Source organism: Sus scrofa, chromosome 11 (assembly GCF_054392235.1).
Source record: "Sus scrofa isolate SSC_HxYL_T2T_F1_AM1 chromosome 11, Sscrofa_HxYL_maternal_Yorkshire_Landrace_v2.0, whole genome shotgun sequence".
NCBI lineage: Eukaryota > Metazoa > Chordata > Mammalia > Artiodactyla > Suidae > Sus > Sus scrofa.
The window spans coordinates 84,427,704-84,445,401 of NC_139393.1; the positions used below are offsets into that span (position 1 = coordinate 84,427,704).

The window sequence follows — 17,698 nt, forward strand, 5'->3', positions numbered from 1 at the left end:
TTTTGTGTGTAGACAAAAGTGTTCATTAGCTGAATGTTGCCTCCACTCAAAACACTGGTGGCTTCTCATCAGGATTTCAGGGGCAAGGACAGTGCCAGCACATAGCCCAGTGCCTGGCATGTAGAATTCACTGAGCAAGTTCATTTAAAATTTTTTTTGCTTAATTGTCCAGCACTTTGGAAAACTAAATTTAACCAGGAGAATGTCCCCATATCAAATTCCAACCAGTCCTAAAAAAATGCCTTAAAAGACTGCTAGTTGTCTCAGTCCTCTTCAGGAAGCAGGACTGAAGAAGAAGTTAAAAGGTTGAAAGTCTGTTTAAACTATCCACTCATGTGCCAAGTTCAATGTTTATTCTGCCTGCATTTAAACCACTGGCCTAACAGGGTAATCCTTTTTCCAATTGCTTAGACAAGAAGTGCCCAAAGCCAAGAAAATCATGTAGTTCCTTTTTAAAACGATGCCAGCTGGAATTCCCCGTTGTGGCCCAGCAGTCAGGAACCTGACTAGTATACATGAGGATGCGGGTTCGAGCCCTGGCCTCGTTTAGTGGCTCAAAGGATCTGGCATGGCCACGAGCTGTGGCGTAGGTCACAGATGAGTCTCCACTCCTGAGTTGCTATGGCTATGATGTAGGCTGGCAGCTACAGCTCCAATTCTGTCCCCAGTCTGGGCATCTCCATATGCCGCAAGTGCATCCCTAAAAAGATTTTAAAAATAAATGAATAAGAAATAGGAAAATGTGGTTGCTTCTGTCGGATTTTGCAAAGTGGCCTGTCAGTTTATAGGTACTTTGATGTGAAACAATTGTACCTTTTAAACTACTCTCCTCTTTTCTTAAACAAACAAGCAACAAGCTCTGCCTCTCTACAGGTATTCGCTTAGCAGATAGGAATTGAGGCGCTAAGCTCCAAGCCCTGACCTAGGACTAGAGCAGTGAGAAAGACAGCCAACAAAAGAGACAAGCAAGGAGTTCCCACTGTGGCTTATCGGGTTAAGAATCTGACTAGAATCCTGGATGATGCAGGTTTGATCCCTGGTCCACTCAGTGGGTTCAAGGATCCGGCATGGCCACACGCTGCAGTGTAAGTCACAGACACATCTTGGATCTGGCGTAGCTGTGGCTGTGGCATAGACCAGCAGCTGTAGTTCTGATTTGACCCCTAGCCTGGGAACTGCCATATGCCGCAGGTGCAGCGCTAAAAAGAAAAAAAAAAAGCAAAACATGTAGTATCCTAGATGGTGATTAAATACTTGATGGAGAAAATCGGAGCAGAAGAGGTAGACAGAGATCGAGGCCTGGGGATGTCTGCAGGGTTGGATTTTCAGCAAGATGTCTGTGAAGATGAAGTTTCTGGAGCCCTGGAATGAGATCAAGAGTTAAACATGCCCCTACCTGGAGGAAGAAGGGTTCAGGTACGGAGAGCAGTGAGTGCAAAGGCCCTGAGGCAGAAGCCAGGGGGCCGGAGCGGCTGGAGCACAGCGCAGGGGAGCTGGCCACCAGGCCCACGAGGACGGGGGGCAGGTGGCCAGAGAAGGTCCTCAGGGCCTGGGGTCATGACAAGGGCTGCGTCTTGCATCTGAAAGAGGTGGCAGCGTGCCCGAGGCTTCTGAACGGAGGAGATCTGTCCTGACCCCACCTGCTGTGCTGATGTGGCCCTGGGGACATTGGTGACTGGGAGGTGAGTGGGTGTGAGGGCAGGCGTGAGTGTGCAGGTGTGAGTATGGGGTGTCCCGAGCTCGGCAGCCCCCGTGGGCCCCACTGCACGTCTCTGCTGACAGTAGAGAAGCCCTTTTCTCTGGGAACCAGTGGTCTCACCTGGGCGCTCCTGGAAGGAGGCCGCTCTTCTGCTTTCCTCTAAGCCTGGGCTCCTTAGCGTCTGGCCAGTCCCCCACTGTCCTAGTCAGGTCTTAGAACCTGGTTATAAGGAGGGCGTTGCTCAGGCTGGGCTCAGGGTCCCAAAGCCCTGGGCACCTGGGCACAGGCACTCCCTGACCCCACCTACAGCCACTGAGTCTGAATCACTGGGTGGGGAGTTCCCATTGTGGTTCAGCAGGTTAAGACCCTAACAGTGTCTGTGAGGATGCGGTTTCAATCCCTGGCCTCACTCACTCAGTGGGTTAAGGATCTGGTGTTGCCACAAGCTGCAGCATAGTTCTCAGATGCAACTTGGATCCAGGGTTGCTGTGGCTGATATGCCACAGATGCAGCTGCAGAACGAACAAACTCAGGGTGGGCCCACCATGCAGTTTTTCAAGCCCCCCCGTTGAGTCAGAGTGGCTCGAGCCTGACTGACACCCCTGCTCCGGGCTAACACCTGGGCTGATCTCACCAGAGACTCCCCCCCGCCCCCCAGCCGCCGCCGTCAGTCTTGGATCCACAGCCAGGCCCCCCACCTCTGTTCAAAGCAGGGCCCACCGACGGCCCCTCTCACACCGCCTCAGGCCTGGTGATCAACCTGCCTTCCTCCTTCCCTCTCATCTAATACTGGGTCTAACAGCTCCACTTCCTCTTGCGAAACCACGTAAACTTCCCCATCCAGAGAGAACAAGGAACTCTCGATCCGTCGCTTTCGATTTTTCAGTAATTGATCTAATTTTGAAAGTTTTTAAAACACTCTATGTGAAAGTCTTTTCTAAATTGTGCTGATCTGGAGTCCCCGTGGTGACTTAGCAGTAACGAAGCTGACAAGTCTCCACGAGGATGAGGGTCCGATCCCTGGCCCCCCTCAGTGGGTTAAGGATCTGGCGTTGCCATGAGCTGTGGTGGAGGTCACAGACGCGGCTCGGATCTGGCGTTGCCGTGGCCGTGGTGCAGGCCGGCAGCTGCAGCTCCAATTCGACCGGAGCTGGGAACGTCCATAAAGAGACAAAAATCCATAGGTTGTGCTGACCCTCCATTATCACCTCTCAGTCTGTCCGCACTGCAGCCCCGGACGCAGAAGGAGAGGACCAGAGGGGTTAGTCCCCGGAAAAGCATCGCTTTCTGTCTCCATGGATACGCCCACTTGGAGATACTCCACCTCCCACCTTTACATTCCTGTTTTCTCATCCAGCCGATCCCCAGCTCCATCCTCGGAGATGCTGCCCAGGCAGGCAGAGTCCTCCCGACCCATCACACGCCTCGCCTCCTCCTCCAGGGAGCCTGCACCCCCCCGCCACACTCCTGGAAAATGCTGTCACCTCGTCACCAGTGACCAGTCTAGCCACTCGGTCTTCCTACACGTTCGTGGCCTTTGACACTGTTCCCTGATTCCTTCTTGGTGAAAATCTGCCCCCGTGGCCTTTCCACCTTCCCAACGCCACGGCCGCTGCCTCCCAAGGTCTGCCTTGATCGTGAGGATTTGCTTTTTAAAGAAACTCGACGGACGGAGTTCCCGTCATGGCACAGCGGAAAGGAATCCGACTAGGAACCATGAGGATGCAGGTTCGATCCCTGGCCTCGCTCAGTGGGTTAAGGATCTGGCGTTCCTGTGAGCTGTGGTTTAGTCACAGATGTGGCTCAGATCCCGCATTGCTGTGGCTATGGTGCAGGCTGGCAGCTGCAGCTCACATTCGACCCCTAGCCTGGGAACTTCCATAGGCTGTGGGTGCGGCCCTAAAAAGCAAAAAAAAAAAAAAAAAAAAAAGAAACTTGACAAACATTTGACGTATCCTCTAGTCTTGATGCCCTGAAACTTCTGTGCAGGTAATGTGGCCTCTGTCCACCAGCGCCAACTAGAAATGTGGAGACAGTTTTAGGCAAAGGCGAAAGGAAAGGCTTTTATTGCTCTGATGGGCAAAGGAGGGTCCAGCAGGCTAATGCCCTAAAGACGATGCCCTCCTTAGGGAGAGAACAAGTGGTCTTCGCGTTCGGGAGAGGAAAATAGGGCCACAGATAAGGATCGGGGTAGATGCAGGCTTGCATTCTTCTTCGAAGCTGGCACTGGCCGTCCCTGACTGGTTCTGATGGTCCCTGAGGCCCTTGCACAAGGACCTGCCTTCTGGAATGAAGAGTGTTCATCAAGCACTCAACTTCCTCCATCTGTCGGGGGTTGCAGTTGGGCAGAAGCGCTCAGAGGAATTGCTCTGTGTATCCCCTGAGGGGGAGCCAGGACCTGCTCCCTCCCCGCCTCTGCCTGGGGCTGCACTCCGGTTTCCGGATGCTCCTCCCTCCCTGACTAGCAGCTGTTTGGACCTGTCCTTGGGAGCTCTGGGAAGGCCAGGGAGGCTGGATGAAGCCTGTTTCCTACACACAAGGAGTGGGGGACCCAGAAAGGCTTTTGTGCCGCGGAGCCCCACTGGGTCCTGCTTCTTTCAGTTTCCTTGGAAGGGAGCTTGAGCCCCACTGGAATCAAATCTAAATCCCGCCAAGAGTAGGTGTGTCAAAGCAGACCTTAAAGACCTGGAATTCCTATAACCGCTTGAAAAGTAAAAATAAAGGAATGAGAACTGTAACTGTCTGACTAAGAGACGGCGACAGCCACGTCAGGATTGTAAGGCACTGCGGCCGTCGGGGCCCTTAGGCAACCATTAGTCCATCTCAGAGCTTCCCGGTTCCTGTAAATTTCTCAGATTGCATCATCGTGAGCTTTGGAGGCTTTACAGGGAGAGTCGAGCACAAGCTCCCATGTGTGGGCAGAGATGGGGCAGCAGACAGACATCCTCGGGGTACCACGTGGGGCCGGGTGCCCGGCCCAGAACGCCCCCTTGAAATCCCGAGCGCTGGGAGGAAAAATTTTCCCTGTACCCACCTTGTCAGCGGTAGGGGCGGGCAAATGATCAACAAACCGGTTAACAGATGAGCAGCAGCAAAGAAAACACTTTATTTTTTCATCCACACTCATGGCACATGGAAGTTCCCGGGCTGGGAATCAAACTGGCAGGGAGAGAGCAGGAGAGTCCCGCAGGTAGTTGCGGAAGTCCCAGCAGGGGCCGCAGAGAGAGAGGGAAACCTAGGGGACTTTGCTCAAGAGGCCCTCTGAAGGAGGCAGGCTGGACTGGTGGAGGCGCGAGATAGGCCTCGGGTCGGGACAGGCCTCAGGTCATTGGATGGGGGGTGGAGTGAGGCCTGCATTCAGGTTCAGACCAAGGGCAGGCGTTCAAGGGCCACCGATCTGCTGATTTGAATAAGCACCCTGACCATCCTAGTTTGACCTTATAGGGCCAAATACTCTCTTACCTTGGAGTTACTACTTGAAGAAAGAGGAAGAGGCGGTCTTTTCCCACCCCACCCTCCCCATGATAAAACTGTAGCCCACCGGATCCTGCCTGCCCGCCTGCCTCTCGGCAGTGTCCTATCTTAGTAAGCCTATTTTTTTTTTTTTTTTTTGGTCTTTTTAGGGCCAACCCGCAGCCCTGTGGAGGTTCCCAGGCCGGTGGTCGAATTGGAGCTCGGCCTCCACCACAGCCACAGCAACGCCCGATCTTTAACCCACTGAGATTGAACCTGTGTCCTCACGGATACTAGTCAGATTTGTTTCCGCTAAGCCATGACGGGAACTCCCAATAAATCTATTTCTTGCCCATCACTTTGTCTCTCACTGAATTCCTTCTGCTTTGAGGCACAAACCTCAGTAAATCCAGACACTGGGTGAGTAGAAAACCATGAATTCAAGTCCCAACCTGGGTTTGGCTGGATTTGAGTCCTGGCGAGGTTCAAGCCATAAATACTCTGTTTCAAAACCTGCGCTGCATTCAGAGTCTTAACTGACTGTGCCACAGCAGAAACTCCAAAAACTTGTTTTTGACATGCATGCGAGTGTGTTCAGATGCAGAGGCCCCAGAGCGCTGCTGTCGGGGTTTCTATATCCACTAACTAGGGGAAAAGGGGGCAGAAGGCGCCCCAACAAGTGAGCTTATAGGGAGACACCTGTGGGTGTGGCTGCTGAGGTCCGGCTTCTTTGTGCAACTTCTCGTCCCCATGTGAGGGGTCCGTCTCCTTCCTACCCCCCAGAAGGGGTGAAGTGCTGCCATCAGTCACATCGGGGAAGCTTCACAAAGTCTTCTTGCTGCATCAGCTGCATCTCAAAGGTCCAAATACCAAAGACCGGCGGAGGCCCGGCTCGGACTTTGGCCAGAAGCTCTTCCTCAGGGGGTGCCCACAGGCGCCTGCTCCAGGCTCCCTGAGTTGTGCTGAGATCTCTGGGCCTCCAGGAGACCAGAGTCTCAGTGTTTCCCTGCAGGAAGCAGGCAAAGGCCTGCCCTATGGGGCGTGATTAAGTTTTCACTTCCTAAGCTTAAAGGTCCATCCTGCTGGAGCTCCCGCTGTGGCGCAATGGGACGGGCAGCGTCCTGGGAGCACGGGGACTCAGGTTCCGTCCCCTTCCCGGCACAGCGCGTGAAGGATCGAGTGCTACAGGGATCTGACCCCTGGCCTGGCAGCTCCGTATGCCACGGGGCAGACAAAAGGAAGGGAAAAAGAGTACGTCCTGTTCTGGACTGAATGCTTGCGTCCCCCTCCTCGAATTCAAGTGTCGAAGCCCTCACCCCCGAGTCAGGACATTTGGGAGAAAACTGGGGCCCTCAGGAATGGCATTGCTGCCCTCATAAAAAGGACCCCCAGAGAACTCCTCGGCCTGATTCACAGCCACGGCATGCAGGATCAAGCCACACCTGCAAACGACACCACAGATTGCAGCAACGCCGGATCCTTAACCCACTGAGCAAAGCCAGGGATCGAACCTGCATCCTCTTGGTTACTAGTCTGGTTCTTAACCTGCTGAGCCACAATGGGAACTCTTTATCTTTTCAAAAGTAATTACGTTCATTATGGAAAATACAGGAAAACATGAATAACACAATAAAAATTGAGTATAACCCCCTATGTTATTGCTGACTTCTTAAAACTTATGATTCGGTCCAGTGGTAAGTAATTTTAAAAAAATGTATAGGCTTTTAGGGCCACATCCGCAGCATATGGAGATTCCCAGGCTAGGGATCGAATCGGAGCCACAGCTCCCGGCCTGCACCACAGCTCGCGGCAACGCCGGATCCTTAACCCACTGGGTCCAAACCCGCATCCTCATGGATACACGTCAGATTTGTCTCCACTGTGCCGCAACGGGAACTCCCCCACTGTGCATTTGTTCAAGAGCACAGGTGGAGAAGAGTCCGACAGACGTGTTGGGTGGTGGGACCACGACCACAGTCAAGGTAAGGGCCGTGTCCAGCGCCCCAAAGCCTCCGGTGCCCCTGTCACCTGTCCCTCCTGCTCCCTCCATCACCGTCCCACCATTTGTTCCCCACCCACCTGCGGGCTGCTTGGGTGGCTCCACCCTGAGACCACGGAGCTGCTGCGACGTCCACAGGCACGTCTTCCTGTGTCCCTCGCTCTTATTTCTCTTGGGTGAGAGCCTGGGGGTGAAACGGCTGGACCTCAAGGGAGGTACATGGTTAACTTTTGAAGAAATTGCCCAGCTGCTTTCCCAAGTGCTGGCTGCAATCTAGGTTCCTGCCGACGGTCAGCGCAAGCTCCAGCTTCTCCTTGTCCTGCTAGCGTTTGGCACGTCAGTCTCTTAAACTGAACTGTTCTTTCTGGTGGGCACTCGGGGAAGCTCGCTCTGCTCTCTGTCTGCATTTCCCTCGTGTTGTGCAGCATCTTTTCCCGGGCTTCTCTGCTGTCTGTAGATCTGCCTGGCTGAAATGACCGTGCAAATCTTTGCACGGCCAGCAGGCTTGTGTAAAAGCCCCGCAGATGATGCAAATGTGTGGCGATGCTTGACAGCCGGCAAGACCTGCCCAAGCTCGGGAAGAGTGCCGCCCACGGCTGCTTCTTGTGCCCCCTACTGGTGATGGGGAGTAGTACCCCTTTATCCAGATCCTGGGACAGGGTGAATCCCCTACGCGAGTCCTGAGGACCCCCCACCTCCGTGGGTACAGCGCCAGCCCTTGGGGACGTGGAGCTGGAGAGGGATGGCCATCTCCTTCCTCACGCAGCCCTCACTGTTCGCTGTTCCTGGGAGTACGTGGAGGTTCTGAAGTTTGCTGAACGAAGCCACCAAGAGTCTTCCCAGCAACTCTGGAGACCTGTCCCCCGGCCCAAGACAGGTGCCTGGAAAGTGTGTCCTTGGGGTCGCCGCTGGGCTGGAGTCCATGACGACCCATGGACATTCCATGTAGTAGGCTCTGGAAGTTCAGGGTCCCTTGGAGCAGGGCCAGGGGGTGGGAGGAAGGAGAGGGGCTGCAGGGTCAGCCTCTGGCCCCTGCCCCTGCCCCACGCCCACCCACAAGCAAGCCACTGTCCTGTAGCTAAGCTGCTGGTTACAGGTTGAACTGTGCCCTCAAAAAGCAACACGGAGGTCCTATAGCCCCCACCCCTGATTCCTGACCTCAGACCGTGGCTCTACCTGGAAACCAGGTGTAACGAGATGTCCTAGTTAAGATGAGGCTGAACTGGAGCAGGCGCGAGGCGGCCCCGGATCCAGGATGACCAGTGTCCTTTTAAAAGGGGGAAATTTGGCCCCCGAGACACACAGAGCAGAGCAGGCCATGCCATGATGAAGGCAGAGGTTGGAATGGCACAACCTCAGGTCAGCCAGTGCGGGCGACACCTGAAGCCATCGAGGCAGGAAGGGCCTCTCCATGGATTTCAGGGGAGTGGGCCCTGCAGACACTGCGATCAAACTTCCCGCCTCCAGCACTCGGGGAGCATAGGTTTCCGCCGTTCCAAGTCCCCTCTGTTGCTGCAGCCCCAGGAAACCAGCACAAGGACACAGGCTGACCCTCACCCCTGGGAACTGTCTCCTCCAGGCTGAGCCCAGGCTTCCCCGTCGGAGAGATGCTGGTCCACCTGGCGAAGGGTGTGACCCCCCAGGGATGGGGCAAAGGCGTTCCTTTCAGGTCAGACTCATTCCGCTTCTGTTTCTGACAGGCTCGTGGCTTTTCAAACTCTTTACCACACTGCTATGGTTTAAAACACCAAGCATTATTCAAAATGCTAAGCAGGAGAGTTCCCACTGTGGCTCAACAGTAACCAACCAGACTAGGATCCATGAGGACGCAGGTTCGATCCCTCGCCTGGCTCAGGGTGTTAAGGATCCGGCACTGCCGTGAGCAGCAGTGTAGGCCAATGGCTACAGCACTGATTCAGTCCCTAGCCTGAGAACTTCCATATGCCTTGGATGTGGTTTTAAAAATCAAAATCAAAGAAAAGAAATAAATGCTATGAAGCAAAGAGAAGCAGTGCTTGAGGTTGCATGACCCAGAAATCGGTCACGTTAGTGAAGGTCGTAGAAGGTGCTAGAACGATCTCTCCAGACGGGTCCCGACTCTGCCCATGCGCACACTTACGGGAAGGGGAAATCGCGCCGTGCACGAGTGTAACCGGGCTGTCACGCCACCAGGCGGTCTCTGCACCTCCTCTCTTGCACACCTTGCAGGATGCGCACCAACAATGCATGTTTCTTTTTGAATCTGTGAGACCAAATCCTTAAGGAAAATTCCCGTGGCATTCTGTCCTTAGGAAGGAAACTGCGGGCCTAAAATGGAATCAGTCATGTTGGGCCCACGGCAGCAGACCCAGACTTCACCCCTAACCCGATTACACGTCAGCTTTGCCCAGGAACGTGCTCTTTCACCAGCCAACCGGGAATTTCCTGCTTGGCACTAGGAGAAAATCGGCCAGGCTGCCCCCCCCCATCCCCCAGGAGGGTGGCTTTGCCTGCAACACACATTCTTTGCTAATAATACCCCCCCACCCCGCCGCCTTGACAAGCCTCTCCTCTTCTGCTGCTTTCTATTATCTATTTCTATTATTTCCTTTTCTATCTGCTTTCTAGATGGGGTGCTGCCTAATCATTCAATAACACCAGTCAGATGTTGTAAATTATCTGTTCAATTTTAGTTGTTTAACACTATAAAAGGGAAAGATACCGTTTTTTAGAAAATCAAATATTACGTAAGTATGCAAAGTAAGGATTCACGTGTGGTGTGGGGGGGTTAGGGATCCAGCACTGCCACTGTAGCGGCTCGGGTCACTGCTGTGGCATGGATTTGATCCCTGGCCCAGGAACTTTCGCATGCCTCGGGCATGGCCAATAAATAAATAATAATAACACATTTTTTTAAAGTCTTAACAAACACGGAATAAAAGGGATTTGCCTGGAGTTTGCACTGTGGCGCAGTGGGTTAAGACTCTGACTACAGCGCCTTGGGTTGCTGTGGAAGTGTGGGTTCGATCCCGGCCAGGGCAGAGGGTTAAAGGATCTGGCGTTGCTGTAGCTGTGGCATAGGTCACGTCTGCTGCTCAGAACTGATCCCTAGCCTGGGAACTTCCTTATGCTTCAGGTGTGGCCATTAAAAAAAAAAAAGTAGGAGTTCCTGTTATGGCTCAGCGGTAACGAATCTGACTGGTTGCAGGTTCGATGCCTGGCCTCGCTCAGTGGGTTAAGGATCCAGCATTGCCCTGAACTGTGGTGTAGGTCACAGATGTGGCTCGGATCCTGGATTGCTGTGGCTGTGGTGTCGGCTGGCAGTGATAGCTCTGATTTGACCCCTAGTCTGGGAACTTCCATATGTTGTGGGTGCAGCTCTAAAAAGACAAAACAAAAAAAAACTAGTAGAAAAAAAAGGATGCCATTATTCATTAAAAAAAAAAAGCTACCAAAAAATTGGAGTGCGTGTTGTAGCTCAGTGATAAGGAACCCAATTAGTATCCATGAGGACATGGGTTCGATCCCTGGCCTTGCTCAGTGGGTTAAGGATCTGGCATTGCTGTGGCTGTGGTGTAGGCCGGCAGCTCCATTTCTGATTCCCCCCCTAGCCTGGGAAATTTCATATGCTGCTGGTGCAGCCTTAAAAAGCAAAAAGCAAATAAGAAAAAGTTACTAAAAAATAAATACAACACATATATGAGACTTTTTTGGAGAAAAGCATAATCACTGTTTTTTTTTGGGGGTGGGGAGCTGTCATTGCCATTTTTTTGTCTTTTGGGGGCCATACCTGTGGCATGTGAAGTTCCTGCTAGGGATCAGATCAGAGCTGTATCTGCCAGCCTACACCAGAGCCACAGCCACAGCAGCTTGCGCATGGCAATGCTGGGTCCCAGATGGTTGCGCTGAGGCCAGAGGTGGAACCTGCATCCTCACGGATACTAGTCGGATTTGCTTCCTCTGCACGACAGTGGGAATTCCTTATAGTCATAGTTAAAGACATTTTTTCCCCGTTTTTGGCCATACCCAAAGCATATGGAAGTTCCTGGGCAGAGAGCAAATCCGAGATGCAGCTGCAACCTATGCCATAGCTGGGGCAATGCCAAATCCTTAACCCACTGCACCACAGCAGGACCACAATTTTTAAAGGTTATACTCCACTTAGAGTTACTATAAAATATCGGCTCTATTCCCCGTGTTGTACAATGTATCCTTATAGCTTTTTTATTTTATACACAATAGTTTGTCCTCTCAATCCCCCGCCTCTATATTGCCCTCCCCCCTTCGTCCTCCCCACCGGTATTTACCAGTTCATTCCCTATATCTGGGAGTCTGTTTCCTTTGTGTTATATTAACTAGTTCCTTTTATTTTTTTGGCTCCATTTATAAGTGATATCATACAGTATTTTTCTTTCTCTGACTCATTTCACTTAGCATAATACCCTCCAGTCCATCCATTTTGCTGCAAATGATATTATTTCATTCTTTTTTAGGGCTGAGTAATATCTCACTGTCTGTATATGCACCACATCTTCCTTATCCATTCATCTGCTGTCAGACCCTTAGGTTGCTTCCATATCTTGGCTATTGTAAATAGTGCTGCAGTGAACATTGGGGTGCATGTATCTTTTAGAATTAGTGTCTTGGGTTTTTTGGGGAGACACATACAGGAGTGGAATTGCTGGGTCTTGTGGTAGTTCTGGCTTTAGTTTTTTCAGGAATGTCCACACGGTTTTCGACAGTGGCTGCACCAGTTTACATCCCCACAAACGGTGTACAAGGGTTCCTTTATTCTCCAGTGTGTGGTTTGTGTTTGATAATAAAAGACACTTTGAAAGTGAGCTAAAATCAGAGGAGTGCGTGCTGACTGGGGCCTGATGTCCCAGAGGGAGTATTGGGGCAGAGTGGCCTTCCTACGGATGTGTCAGAACCTTCTCGCCCGCCGCCCTCCGGTGCAGGAGAGAGGCCTGCTTGTAAATATTGACCTCGCAGTGGCAGGGCGGTACTTGCCACACCTCTGAGACCGACAGCCCACGGTTGCCGCGGCACTCTGCCCCGACCTCTGCCTTCCTGAACCATCTGCAGGCCTCTGCAGAGTCCCTCCACCACTGGACAACAGGCTGCTTGGGGAGCAAACAAGATACTTTCCCTTTTAAACAACAAAACCCTACTGTGTAGCATAGGGAAATACAGTCCATATCCTGTGATAAACCATCATGAAAAAGAATATGAAAAGGAATGTGTGAGCATGTATGTATCAGAATCATTTTCTTGTACGGCAGAAATTAGCACATTGTAAATCAACTACATTTCAACAAAATACTTTTTTTTTTTTCTTTCTTTTTAGGGCTGCGCCCATAGCCCATGGAAGTTCCCAGGCTACAGGTTGAATCAGAGCTGCAGCTGCCGGCCTACACCACAGCCACAGCCGTGCAGAATCCGAGCCGCATCTGCGACCTACACCACAGCTCACGGCAACGCCAGATCCTTAACCCACTGAGCGAGACCAGGGGTTGAACCTGAGTCCTCATGGATCCTAGTCAGGTTCGTTTCCACTGCGCCGTGATGGGAACTCTCTCAATAAAATAAATTTTAAAAATAAAATAAACCTTTCCCTTCAAAATTTGACACACAGTGATGTTCATTGGACACTGTACGCAAATAAAGTCGACCGAAAGAAAGAAATCGCCCTGCAACATTGACCCCCGGCGCAGCACTGGCGGCCTCCTCTTTCTGACGCCGTCGCGTGTTTTATTATTTGGCTGAGAAAAGTGAGCCCGGCGGGGTCGGGGGCGTGAAGGAAGCCGAGCTGTGTGGGGAAGTTCACACCCGCGTCCCAGCTCTGCCACGTTCTGGTGTCTCGTTTTCTCCAGCAGGAACACAGTGTCACGTTCCCCACCCCTCGGAAGACAATGGATGTGTCCTAAGCCCCTGGCACATCCGAGGTGACCTTACTTGGAAACAGGGTTTGGGGTGAAATTAGGGAGGTAGGCGGAGGCCACAGCAGAGCAGGGTGGGCCCCTGACCCAGCCTGGCCAGTGTTCTGAGAACAGGGCATGTGACGACAGCCCAGGAGCCCACCGCTCGGCGACACCTTGACCTCGGTTGTGGCCTGCAGATGTAAGAGCCACGAGATAGCAGCCCTGGCCCCAGAACTTCCACATGCTGTGGTGTGGCCAAAATATTTGTTTCTGATGCCCAAATTTTTACCTAGTGACTCGTGTGGTCTTCAGGATAAGCAAATGATTTTCTTTCACCTACCCAATAAGTCTGTTAACTATGCCAAATGCTATTTTAAATGTAATATTACCGGAGTTCCCGTCGTGGCGCAGTGGTTAACGAATCCGACTAGGAACCATGAGGTTGCGGGTTCGGTCCCTGCCCTTGCTCAGTGGGTTAAGGACCCGGCATTGCCGTGAGCTGTGGTGTAGCTCGCAGAGGCGGCTCGGATCCCGAGTTGCTGTGGCTCTGGCGTAGGCCAGTGGCTACAGCTCCGATTCGACCCCTAGCCTGGGAACCTCCATATGCCGCAGGGGCAGCCCAAGAAATAGCAAAAAGACCAAAAAAAAAAAAATGTAATATTACCGTATTCCCTAAGGAGAAGAAATACAGCCTGGCTTCTCTCTCATGAGCACACTCTCTTTTTTTTAAGCTTGCCCCTGAGTCACAATGAGAAATAGTTCTGGGAGTTCCCATCATAGCTCAGCGGTTAATGAACCTGACTAGTATCCACGAGGATTTGGGTTCGATCCCTAGCCTTGCTCAGTGGCTTAAGGATCTGGCGTTGCTGTGAGCTGTGGTGTAGGTCACAGATGCAGCTCGGATCTCACGTTGCTGAGGCTGTGCCATGGGCCGGTGGTTGTAGCTCCAATTAGACCCCTAACCTGGGAACCTCCACATGCCGTGGGTGCAGCCCTAAAAAGACAAAAAAGAAAAGAAAAAAGAAAGAAAAGAAAAACAAAATTGTTCTGACCCATAAAACCATAATGGTTACAAGCCAGAGGTTCTAATCCCCTCCTTAAGGTTCTTAATTAGGGAAAAAAAGGCGGGGGGAGTTCCCTTGTGGCTCAGCAGGTTAAGGATCCATCATTGTCACTGCTGTGGCACAGGTTCAGTCTCCGGCCTGGGAACTTCTGCGTGCCACTGGCACAGCCAAAAAAGAAAAGAAAAGAAAAGAAAAAATTCTTCGTTAGGTTTCCACGCTTCCTGGATTGAACTTAAATACCTGGATCCCTGTTCAAGGCCACCTGCCATTTTGCCACGTCTGCCTCAGACCCGTGCAAATCTAGTCCTGGTTTTCCTGGCTATTTTCTCTCTAAGACAGAATTTACGTGTGCGTGTCAGGCAGCGGCTTTTAGCAATGCCTGAAGGTATCATCTCTGCCAAGAAGAAAAGACGTGGCAGAAACAATGGTGAGTTAAGAATCCAGAAGGGTTTATGTGCCTCCTGCCGCCAAGTAGCATTTTATAATCGTCTCCTGAGTTCATGTCTAACTTACCTCCCGCAGAAAGTCTGCTTGAATAACGTCTGAAGGATCAGACGTGAACACAGAAACAAAAGACTGATAACAATGGTTCGTTCTGGGCTAATTTGCAGGGCTTTATGGAAATGATTTTCATCCAGGGTTGTGCGCCTTGAGGACATTTCAAGGCACAGGCCTCCTGGGGATGGCAGAGGGCATGGCAGGTGAGCACCAAGAAAACTCAAGCGCAAACATCCCAGAGGAAAATATGCCCTGACATGTTGGCTGCGGGGCACGCACTGCACGTGCTGAACTTTCTCTTGCTCAAACCTAACCTACTATTTTCCATTTGTTTAGGTTCTTAATATCCCAGAGATGTACTGCCCGACATGGTAGACCCACATGCCTCTTTACTTTTGTTCGTTTGTTTGTTTTTAGGGGGCTGCACGTGTAGCACAAGGAAGGTCCCAGGATAGGGGTCGACTTGGGGCTGCAGCTGCTGGCCTACACCGCAGCCACGGCGGCTCTGGATCTGAGCCGAGTTTGCAACCTACACCATAGCTCACGGCCATGCAGGATCGAGGCCAGGGATCGAACCTGCCACCTCATAGATACCAGTTGGGTTGGTTACCACTGAGCCACAATGGGAACTCCCTATTTACATTTAACTTATTAAAATGTAAAATTCAACCCCTCCATTGCACTGGCCACATTTCGTGGACTCAATAGACACCCGTGGGTAGCAGCTACCTACACAGAGCGAGGACATTTCAGCATCACAGAGGCTGGGTAGACACCACTGTGGACGCCTCAGTTCCCAAATATGTTACAGCTGAACATGTCATGAGACGATGCCACCCCAAAACACGCCGCTTTGGCATGAAGATTATTTTCAGCTGAAGGCAATTAAGAAAGTGCTGACACAGGGCCGCCCTCAGCCCTTATCAGGGGCTCCCCTTTCTCCACCTGGAAGGGAAGGGCAACCTTTATCTCCAGAGATGGCAGCAGTGGTGCTTGAACTAAGCCTTTACTGAGTAACCCGCACCTCACTAGCTTCCCTGAACAGTTGCCTTTCCACCCCGAAGGCCCAAACCCGGCTTCCTTTTTCTGGCCATTTCTCCATAATTTATCACCTCTTGTTAAAACGGCACATAAGCCCTCCACCCCTAATTGGACTGCCTGTTGGGGTCTTCATTTCTTTTCTATGAAGTTCTCCCTTCGTGGCAGAAAAATTAAAATATTAACAACAAATAAAATTCGTAGGTCTTGTCTCCTGTTAATCTGTCTGTTGTCAGTTTAAATCTCAGTCTCCTGCCCCAAAAGGGCAGAGGAAAAGATTTTTGCCTCCGTTACCCAATCCGCAGAGAATAACTGAGAAATAGGGGCTAATCCTAAAGAGAGGCTGGTCCCTTGGAGCTGATGGAGCCTGTGTGTCTTTTTTAAATTTTTTTATTTTTTTGTCTTTTTGCCATTTGGGGGGCTGCTTCCCGCAGCATATGGAAGTTCCCAGGCCAGGGGTCGAATCGGAGCTGCAGCCGCTGGCCTACACCACAGCCACAGCAACACGGGATCCGAGCCGTGTCTGCGACCTACACCACAGTTCACGGCAACGCCAGATCCTTAACCCACTGAGCAAGGCCAGGGATGGAACCCACACCCTCATGGTTCCTAGTCGGATTCGTTAACCACTGCGCCACACTGAGAACTCCCTGGAGCCCGTGTGTCTTAAGCAGAGAGAAAATCCACGGAATGAAGTCACCAGACTCCCAATCAGGTGACCTCACCTGGCCACCCTTCCAGTGGGTTTCTGTGTGTTTATTTTGGAGAAAAACTCAATGAACAAAACCATAGGGGAGGGAAGTTCCCGTCGTGGCTCAGCGGAAACGAATCTGACTAGTATCCATGAGGATGCAGGTTCGGTCCTGCCTCAGTCAGTGGGTTAAGGATCTGGGGTTGCCTCGAGCTGTGGTGTAGGTCACGGGTACAGAACGGATCCTTCATTGCTGTGGCTGTGGCATCGGCTGGCAGCCATAGCTCCCATTCGACCCCTAGCCTAGGAACTCCCATGTGCTGCAAACAAATAAACAAACAAACAAACAAACAAAGTCCATATGCTGCAGACAAAAAAGAAAAGGAGTTCCTCCATGGCTCGGTGGGTTAAGAATTAGGTGTGAACAACAATACAAACCACCACCACAAGGAGTTCCCACTGTGGCCGAGCAGTTCAGAAATCCAACTCGTACCCATGACGATGTGTGTTCGATCCCTGGCCTCGATCAGTTAAGGATCCAGAGTTGCCGTGAGCTGTGGTGAAGGTCCCAGACACAGTTTGGATCTGGTGGTGCTGCGGCCGTGGTGTAGGCTGGCAGCTGCAGTTCCGATTCAACCCCTAACCTGGGAACTTCCATATGGCCCAGGTATGGCCCTAAAAAAGAAAAAAACAGAATAAAACAAAAAGAATTAGGTGTTGTCACCGCAGCAGCTAAGGTTCCATTCCTGGCCGGGGAGCTTCCACATGCTGTGGGCATGGCCCCCCAAAAAGTCAATAAAGATAGAATATAGTCAAATACATCACTAGATTAACCACATATGTTTCTGGAGGTGACACAGAAACATTAAAGTTTATAATTTTTTAGTCACAAAAACTATGACTTGGGTGCCTCTCCTAAATTCTCAAAGCTATTGTGGAGGAATTAGATTTTTTTTTTTTTGCTTTTTAGGGCTGATCCCTCAGCATATGGAGGTTCCCAGGCTGGGGGTTGAATCAGAGCTACAGCTGCCGGCCTACACCACAGCCTCAGCACAGTGGGATCTGAGCCACGTCACAGCTCACAGAAATGCCAGATCCTTAACCCACTGATAGAGGCCAGGGATCGAAACTTTGTGCTTATGGATGCTAATCAGATTCACTTCTGCTGAGCCACGACGGGAACTCTGGAATTAGATATTTTATATCTAGATTCAACCTAGTATTTTTTTTTTTAGGGCTGTACTTGTGGCCTATGGAGGTTCCCAGGCTAGGGGTCAAATCGGAGCTGCAGCTGCTGGCCTACACCACTGCCAGAGCAACGCAGGATTGTTAACCCACTGAGCAGGGCCAGGGATT

At 51.5% G+C, this 17,698-nt stretch overlaps 1 long non-coding RNA gene across 1 annotated transcript; it reads right to left on the bottom strand.

Annotated features, from left to right (window-relative positions):
• Positions 1–338: 338 nt before the first annotated feature.
• On the bottom strand, positions 339–7,658 carry LOC146398733 (uncharacterized). Its single transcript, XR_014819960.1, has 2 exons — positions 7,232–7,658; positions 339–1,362 (listed from the first exon to the last, which is right to left on the bottom strand). It is a non-coding gene; the product is annotated as an uncharacterized LOC146398733 (long non-coding RNA).
• Between the last annotated feature and the right edge of the window lie 10,040 nt (positions 7,659–17,698).